General features: G+C 36.1%; 1 pseudogene; it reads right to left on the bottom strand.

Moving 5' to 3' along the window:
• Window positions 1-7,477: 7,477 nt before the first annotated feature.
• LOC150056541 (methionine adenosyltransferase 2 subunit beta pseudogene) lies at window positions 7,478-8,150 on the bottom strand (annotated as a pseudogene).
• Between the last annotated feature and the right edge of the window lie 989 nt (window positions 8,151-9,139).

Raw genomic sequence — 9,139 nt, 5'->3', positions numbered from 1 at the left:
AGCCAATTGTGTCCTGAGACACGCCCCACTTCCTCCAAGTGGGTGGGGACAGGTGCCCTCTGGTTCCTGACTGCTTGTGTCACTAAGTGTGTAAGTGCTGAAGCACAGACAGAAAGCAACAGGCTACCCCCACAATATAGTACTTTTTGAATACCATTTAATAAAAAACTAGTTCTAAAATGCAAGGAAGGTTTATAATAACCGTCAAGCTTAGCCACAAATTCTGTTTTTGTTTGGTTGGATGTTTGTCTGTTTTGCCAGCCCTGGCTTGAACTCGGGGCCTGACCACTGTCTTTGGGCTTTCTCAAGGCTAGAACTCTACCAGTTGAGCCACAGTATCACTTCTGGCTTTTTTTTTCTATGTACACAGAGGAATCGAACCTAGGTCTTCATGCCTGGTAGCAAGCACTCTTACCATTAGGCCTAACTCTCAGCCCCTCAACTTCTGTTTTTGTTTTTGTAAAAATACTTAATATGCTGGACCACCTGTATGTAGTGTTTACCTTTAAAACTTAGTCCCAATGAAGCTCAGGGCTGCTGCGCAGCTATTAAAATGACTGCTAGCTCGGACCACTGAATGCTGGTGAGTGTATTGTGGCAAGTTTGAATCCCACATAACTGACTGGGTTATAGAAGACATTGATTCTAAATATAGTGATACAACAGTTAGCCAAAGTTTGTGATTTGTAAATCTGTTGCTATCATATTCACCTCCCTACCCAAAGAAGGATCTGGGAGAAGAAAGCAACAGAAAAACCATATTGTAGATATACAAAGAATGTCATACTGTATCTTAAAGAAAAACAAAATCAGAAAGCTCACATATTCATAGAGTACAACAAATCACAATCTAGGAAGAAACATCAAGATGTAAAAACACATGCTTTTCATGGTTACATTTTTATAATTAATTATTCTCACTTATTTTAAAATACACAAATTGGGAAATAATGTTGACAGTCTATAAATTCCCCCAATCCTCCATAGACATAAATATAAGTAGGTATATAAATCAATATTCATGAAAAATATTTATAGCAAAGTTAAGTAAAATGGTACTTACAACAGACACACATATTCATGCACACACTCTCTCTCTCACAGACACACAAGATAATTAAGTAGTAAGAAAACATCAATTGCTGCAATGGCTCCTTGATCACTAGGATTATATTGCACTTTGCAGACAGAATCAGTGGGAGTAGTTGGGTAAACCTTGCAACAGGAAAGTACAGATGTACTCAATGAGTTTTCCTCAGAAAGTTTCTCCAGAGCTGTCAGCTGAAGCAGGAAGGTTGAGGCTGCTTCCTGTTGAGTGGGGTCAAGGACTGGCAATGTGATAACAGAGGGCTATAGCGTTTAGTTCATAGAATAGCCCACAGTTGCTATCCAATATATCTCTGATACTTATCATTGCCTTGGAATTGCTTGGAGTCATATCATACACAAATAGGAGAGAGTTAGAAATGATGAAGTGCAGAAGATATTTAGATAAAAGGAAAGAAGGAACAAGAGCCAGGAAATATCTGAAAACAAAACATCAAAGTGCTCAACACTAAATAAAACTTATAGAAACATTAAAAAAAAAAAAAGCTCTGTGAAGTTCAAAAGGCATCTGGAATAAAGTCTCATTCTAGAAGTGCAGTGAAAGCGTTTCTTATAAAACATAAATGGAAAGAATTAAGGCAAACTATTCTACAAATTGTTACATAAAGGACAGGGATAATCAAAGTCATGTTGCTGTGATGAGCTGGGAGCCAATGATTGAAAGATCTGACCTCCACAGAGATAAATTATAATGCACAGTTCAAAGCATGAAGAAGATAGCAGGAAAACAGTTTGATGCAAAAGTCACAAAATTTAGCTAGAATTCTCAGAAATAAAATTTCAAAATTCAAGGAAACAATATATATAAAAGCTTTCTTTAAGAAAACAAAATTCAATGATTATTTGAATGGTCCTTTAAACAGAGCAAATGATGTTTTAAATCAGCAGCACATTAAACTAATAAAAATATAAAATTAAGCCGGGGAATGTTGGCTCGTGCCTATAATCTTAGCTACTCAGGAGGCCGAGATCTGAGGATTGCGGTTCAAAGCCAGCCTGGGTACAAAAGTCCATACAACTCTTTTTTTAATATTTTTTATTGTAATTAATAAAAGGGTTACATGATATTTGCCAGATAGAAGGTGCATTAATTCACATACATTGATACCCTTTCACATGTCTTGCTCCCCATTACCCTCTCCCCACCCCCACCTCTCATCTTGTTTTCCCCCCTTCCCTATCCAATTTCAAATAACCAAATACAAATATATCCAATATATCAGATAACAAAATGAGATACTGTAACAATATGAGATAAGCAAGGGACAGCAAAAGAGATGAGAGATAACATAGTACATTAAGGACAACCATACAACTATTATCTCCAATTGGCCATCAGAAAAAAAAAATACAAAAGTGGTGCTGTGAGGCTCAAGTAGTAGAGTTCTAGCATTGAGCTGAAGTACTCATTCCATGTCCAGAGTTCAAGTCTCATGACCGAGAATATAAAATAAAATGAAAATAACAAAATATATGCATTGGATTTTGGACAAAGTGGCAAATTATGGAAAACATACATTTAAGATCCAAAACATGAATTAAATGCTTTGTGTGAAGTGCAACCTTTAACAATATGAGAAAAATGAATAGTGAATAAATAAAATATTCTTATGCATGCTATTGCTTTTGTTCATGCTATTGCCTTTGTTTAGAATATTCTTTTCCTTCTGAGCCTGCAAATATTTTGTAAGGTTTGGTTAAGAGTTTACCTTTTCTATGGACTGTCTCTATGTTTGGTGAAAAACGAAGAGAATTCTGAGGTAATTTTAAAAGAATGAAAAAAATGCCTTCAATGTATATTAAGATAGAAGATTTTATTTAGTATAGTTTATAATGAAATATGAACATGGGATCACATTGATCAAAATGTTGCTTTGTTGAATGTCATCCCTTTGTAGAAGTATTAAGGATAATAAAAAGGACAAAATGATGTGAATGTATGAATGTGTATCACAGAAAATATGTATTCTTCCTCTTGCTCAGAAATGTTCATACCAAAAGAAAGCTTGGCTTGGAGGAATGTAATCTAAGTGAAAATTTAGAAAAAAAATCCAACACAAAACTGGAACATCTTAACAAACTGAGAGAAAGTGGGGACTGTGTTACAGTCTAAAAATGCAAATTTTACTAGTTTATATCTATTAAAATTGGACAAAAGGACCCAAGCTTCAAAAAATGTAATATTTGCTATGAGACTAAACTTTCAATTATGTTTTAACTCATGAAAGCAGAACTATTTTAATAATAATTATTTCATAGGTTGAAATGGAGCCTTACATACCAGAGAAGCTTACGGTTCTGACTTCCTTTAAATTGACTATGTCACAGGGTAACCAAACAGTATTAAATCATACTCTATACAAATATTTCTGCTAAATGATGGAAAACAATGGTTAGGTAAACATATACCTAGTTCATTATCTGTGATGAATAATACATCCAGCCATGGAGAATGACCAGCTGCAACTTCACAAAGTGAAACAATCAATCAGGCATTGTGTCCTGATAATGAGACACATAACCTATATTCATGCCAATAAAATGAAACCTAAAAGAGCAGATTCTAAAGTCAGGAGAGTAGCTAAATTACACCAGGGCTGTGTAATCATGAAAGCTTGGACTATGCAAACCTACCTTTCAAATGATCTGGGTTTAACAGATGAGATAAGGAAAACTCTGACACTCACAAAATAGAATAAGCAACATTAAATCACTAAGTATATTAGCCCTGAAATTAAAATTGCAAGAAAGGATTTACTCTAGAAATTATGTATGTTTGTTACATGGAATGTAGTAGAGGATCAATATAGGACACTTAGAAGAACTTTGAAGTTATCTATCAATATTTTGTGCCTAAATCTGGAAAGGGAGCTGGAAGAATTATAAGGCCACTTGTCTTGTATCTGTTCATTAAAATATACAATATTTGTATGTATTTCCTTATTTGTCATTTATTTTATAATAAAATTGAAATATAAGAACAGTTTATGAATATTACTTAATTATTTCACTACGTGGAACCAAAATGTCATGTAACATACATCTACATTGAGAATTTTAGCCTTCAGCTATTTTTCCCAAATTTCTATGCTTAGAATGATATTTTGCAACAGTTGCTATGGTTGTTATCATTGTGTTATCATATTTACAAGAAACTGAAAATAACTAATCACTTTTATAACACTTTTTGTTCTTCATGTTCCAGCACAGGGCTAGCTGGTGGATGTACAAATATAAAAATGGTATACATCTTCCTAAAGGTGATCATTATCTGAGGAAGATCAATGAAAATTATAAATCTATATGGAAAATGTATGCCAGAAACAAGCTAGCTCCTCAAACACATTTGCGCACACAAGCTCAATCTTCCCCTACTCCTTCTGTTAGCCTGGTACAATGAATGAGTACTGTGAAATTCAATATGAGCTTAATAGATGGTTCTAGTTCCTCAACTAAACCAAAGGAAGTTCCTCATGCTTTAAGGCCTTTTCCCCTTTACTACATCAATGTGCATTTAATTTTTATCTCTAAAATTAGTGCCACAAATAGACAACTGTATTGTCATTTTCTGTGTTTTTCTTTTGTGGATGCTTTTTTGTTGATCTCATAGGTGATTATTTCCTGGTATCTAAAACAATTTCTCCTGAAGTTGATGAGTCCTAGAGCTCGATCAGACTCAGGGATTGTGCACTGTCTTTGGGCACTTTTTCCTTAAGGCTAGCAATCTGCCACTTGAACTATGGTGCCACTTCTGGCTTTTTCTGTGTATGTGATACCAAGGAATCGAACACAGAACTTTGCGCATACTAGACGAGCACTCTACCACTAGGCTATGCTTCCCAGCCTCAATAAATCATACCTTTTAATAGTTAAATTAATCAACATTTTTAGTGGCTGGAATTTTGTGTATTTTGCTTAAGAAACAGCATTCAACTTAAGAGACAGAAAGTCATTTACACAACTTTTTTAAATTGTTAATGTGGTTTACAGTGAGGCTATGGTTACATATATAAGGTAATGATTATATTACTTATTTTTTATGTTAGTATTTTTAATGCATTACTCTGATTTTTGTATGTGTCCTCATTGGTAATATTTAGTCTACAATATCCCAGTTATTGAAATAATATATCCTTAGGAAATTAACAAACAAATCTACATGGAAAGTAGACTCATTATGGGCAAGTAGAATAAAGAATAAAATAAGTCTACATTATGGAACAGGGAAAAGTTTACTTCCTTCTGCTGACCATGGGACAGCACAGAAAAACAATGTGGACAGAAACTTCAATGGAACAGATGTGGAATGAGGAATGAGGTGTTGACAAACTATTGTGCCTGGAACAGTGCTTAACAGCATAGTTAATCAGTTCTCTGATTTTTTTTTTAATCATCTTAGCTTTCCATTGACCTGCAGTTGCTCTCAAATTTGGCTTTATTTTTTCCTGCCTTTAGAATTAAGCTCATTTCCCCCAGAAGAGATGAGTTAATAATGAATGTTTCATGAAATCATTGAATTATGGAATCAAAATCTTTAATTCTTATTCATACATATCCGTGTGATTGTCAGAATCACATTGGGATATTTTAAATTCAAGGCTACATCCTTTAGAATTTCTGATTAATCAGCTCTGTCACTGGGCCTAAAATATTGTACAGACAATTTTAATAATTTAACAATTTGGGCAACTATCAATCAAATGAAATCATTATTTTACAAGTGAGAACAGTGAAGACCAGAAAAAGATATTCATTTTCACAAGATTACCCTATGTTTTCCAGATACTGTGTCAAAGTACAAGACCATGTGCAAAACTGTGTAGTAGAAATGAGATTCTTTTATATAGAGAGATGCCATAGCAATATATATATACATTGAAGGAAAGGTTTGAACAGGTATTAAGCAAATATGCATCATGTCTTTGAATCTACTTAAAAATAGAGAGAGGCAAAATAAAAGAAATCACTTCAAAAATGAGTATGATGTTACAGTGAAGCAAAAGCAAACACATATTGCTCCAACCAGAACTTGCCACTTGGACTTATCCTGTTTTTGTTGATATTGTATTCCTAGAATCTCCAGCAACTAGATTACTGGATTTACTTTTCTTCAGTATCTATAATAGGCTTGGCCAATTAAATCAGACAATACTAAATGTTTTTAATGAATGAATAAATAAGAAATAAATGATTAAAGAACTAACCACTTAGTTTCCTACCTGAGGAATTTGGGGAGATAAGAAGATAGTTCTGTACTATGTCATATGTTCATGACTGCAAACAGTTCACTTTGCTGGATTTAATGGTTTACTTTACTCATGATCACCTTGGGTTAAGGAATACAAAAACAGGCTACATGTCTTGCCTTTAAAACACCCTTCTCATTCTCAGTACAAATAATTTTGTGTAAACCAAAGTTTACCTTGTAAACCAAGTTTTATAAGTTTAGTGGGTGGATGTAAATTTCAGTTAAGAGGAAAGAAAGGAAGTGAGGGGGAAAAAAGCTCATTCAGCATCATTATTCCTTTTGAACTAGAATGCTAGAATGTGCTCTTTTGCTTAGGTTTGTTCTTGACTGGATGTCAACAGCAAGCACTGGGGTAAGATAACTCCATTTTATTTCTTTTTATTTTTTTAACAAGGCCTGCCATACTCAGGAGTGGTCAAAAGACTTACAGGCTCATTATTATTAGACTAACCGAATGTGTGAAATGTCAGCAATGTGGAGTGCAAAAGGCAGTTGTGCATTTATACTACAAAACCACACACACGCGTACACACAAACACTCTCAAATGCTCACCACACCCTGCTGTTTGACCAGGGCATCAAGCCATAGGAGTGCTGAAAGACATAACATGTTGATGTATCTCACACATAAAAACTGTGCTTAAGTTGCAAAAATAAAGTTTCTTTTCTTAAACATTTTCATCTGAGCTCAAGCAAAGCAAATACTGAACATCAATGATTTTCATAGGATTTTACACACTTTAAAACAATCAACAAGTCAACAGAAAAAGAAAAGAAAAGAAAGTCCTGAAAATATGTAAGTTCTACAAATAATTAACATGTTTCATCGAAAATAAATCTACAGCAGATTTGTTTCACCTGGCTCTCAGGAGTTTCAGAATCATAATTTACATTACGGCAACTGCAAGCCAGAACAAACAGAATTATAAGGTAGAAAATCATGGCTGCAGAGAAGGCTCCTGGGCGCCTCAGATTCTTTAGACAATTTCACTAGTGCAAGAGCATCATTTACCTGAAACAGTAGAGTCACAATTGAAGAGTACTCATACAAAACTAGTGCCTTTTCTCTTTAAAAAGTGCTGCATTCTGTACTTCTCATTTTTAAAAAATACGATGCATGAACTAATGAAAGACTGTCTGTCGCCATCTCTTGTCGATGAGAAAAGGCCAGAGTGACTCTTTGATTCTGATCAGGAAGGGTGTTCGCTGGCCAATGCCCAGGGCCTCCAATTTGGAGCAGGCAAGCCAAGTATTTCTTGGATGCTGTGCACCTATGACAGGGCTGTCAGTGATAGGTGGCCGTGGGGAGGTGGAAGGCATCCGCAATCGCACACGCCATCTCGTACTTCGCATCTGCTCGTTGCCAGACCAGTGGAAAGAGCCCTTTGATGGACGGATCCAGCATCCTCTTCTCCACCAGCTGCCGGCACACGCTGGCCACGTCCTTCACGTGCGTGGGGAACCTCTGCTGCCAGTGGTGTATGTTGGCTGACTTGCTGCTGAACTGCACCTTGTCGAACACCACCGTCACCGCGCTCTCATCCAGCCTCCCCACCACGCCATACAGGACAAGGATTCTCAGCACTGCAGCTCCTAAATTATTTTCCAGTACTGCCTTTTCTCCTTCTAATTTGGTTTTATCATACAAACTTAGGGGCGCTGGCATGTCTTCCTCTGAATAAGGCGGATATGTTCCATTGAACACATAGTCCGAGCTAATGTAGAGAAGAAAAACTCCAATTGTAGCTGCTTCTTTCGCCAGATTCCCAGAGGTATCCACGTTCAGATGGATACAAGTAAAATGAAAGATATTTATTCACTAAGATTGATAAATTGCAGCAGTGGTCATGATGAAGTTGAGGTTTTATGATAGTTGAGCAAAATGCTACTGTTAATGGAAAGATGACAACTTTATCTACATAAGCAACTCAATTCACTTTTTAAACTAAAATTATCAAACATATTACCAAGTTTCGTTTTCACTTAGTAGGACTTCCAACCCCTACAGAATTATCCCAAATCAGAAATCAGTACATAATTTTTATTTGTTTGTTTTTATCAGACCCAGGGCTTGAACTCAGGGACTGGGCACTACACTAGGGCTTTCTCAAGTCTACCACTCTACCACTTGAGACCAGCACTACTTCTGGCTTTTTCTGTGCATGTGGTACAAAGGAAAGGAACCTAGGGCTTTGGTTCATTCTAGCAAACAAGTACCACTAGGCCATGTTCCCAGCCCTATTACTGCTTTGTGTGACTGTCCGAATTTTTACTAGTGAAAATTGGCTTAAAATTAATTATCAAAATAAGTTTAATTGGTTCTAGATTTGTTATACTGTCAGTCTAAAATCTGAAGCATGTCAGCTGCCTATGGCACATGACTGTAATCCTAGCTACCCAGGAGGTTGAAATCTGAGAATCAGGGTTCGAAACTAGCCAGAGCAGAAAAATACATATGCCTCTTATCTCCAAGAAATTACTCAGAGAAAGCCAGCAGTGGTGTTCTGTTTCACACAAAGAGGCTCAGTGACAGTACCCAGGCCCTGGATTCAAGGATTACAGTGGTTGAGCCACCTGTGTCCTGCTAAAATTTAACAGTTTTCAGTTTGAATCAGGTTCCCATGCACATTTTTACAAGTGCTATTAGACCCATGTTTCAAAAAGCATATCTCTTTTCTTGAAGTAAAAAGTATCGGATGGGGGCCAGGAGTTTGGCCTAGTGGTTAAAGTGCTTGCCTAGCATGCATGAAGACCCGGGTTCAATTCCTCGGTACCACATACATA

The sequence above is a fragment of the Megascapheus bottae genome, chromosome 12, assembly GCF_031878675.1.
Source record: "Megascapheus bottae isolate mThoBot1 chromosome 12, mThoBot2.hap1, whole genome shotgun sequence".
Lineage (NCBI taxonomy): Eukaryota > Metazoa > Chordata > Mammalia > Rodentia > Geomyidae > Megascapheus > Megascapheus bottae.
The sequence above is the reverse complement of the archived record's forward strand: the minus strand, read 5'-3'. Positions and strand labels throughout refer to the sequence as shown.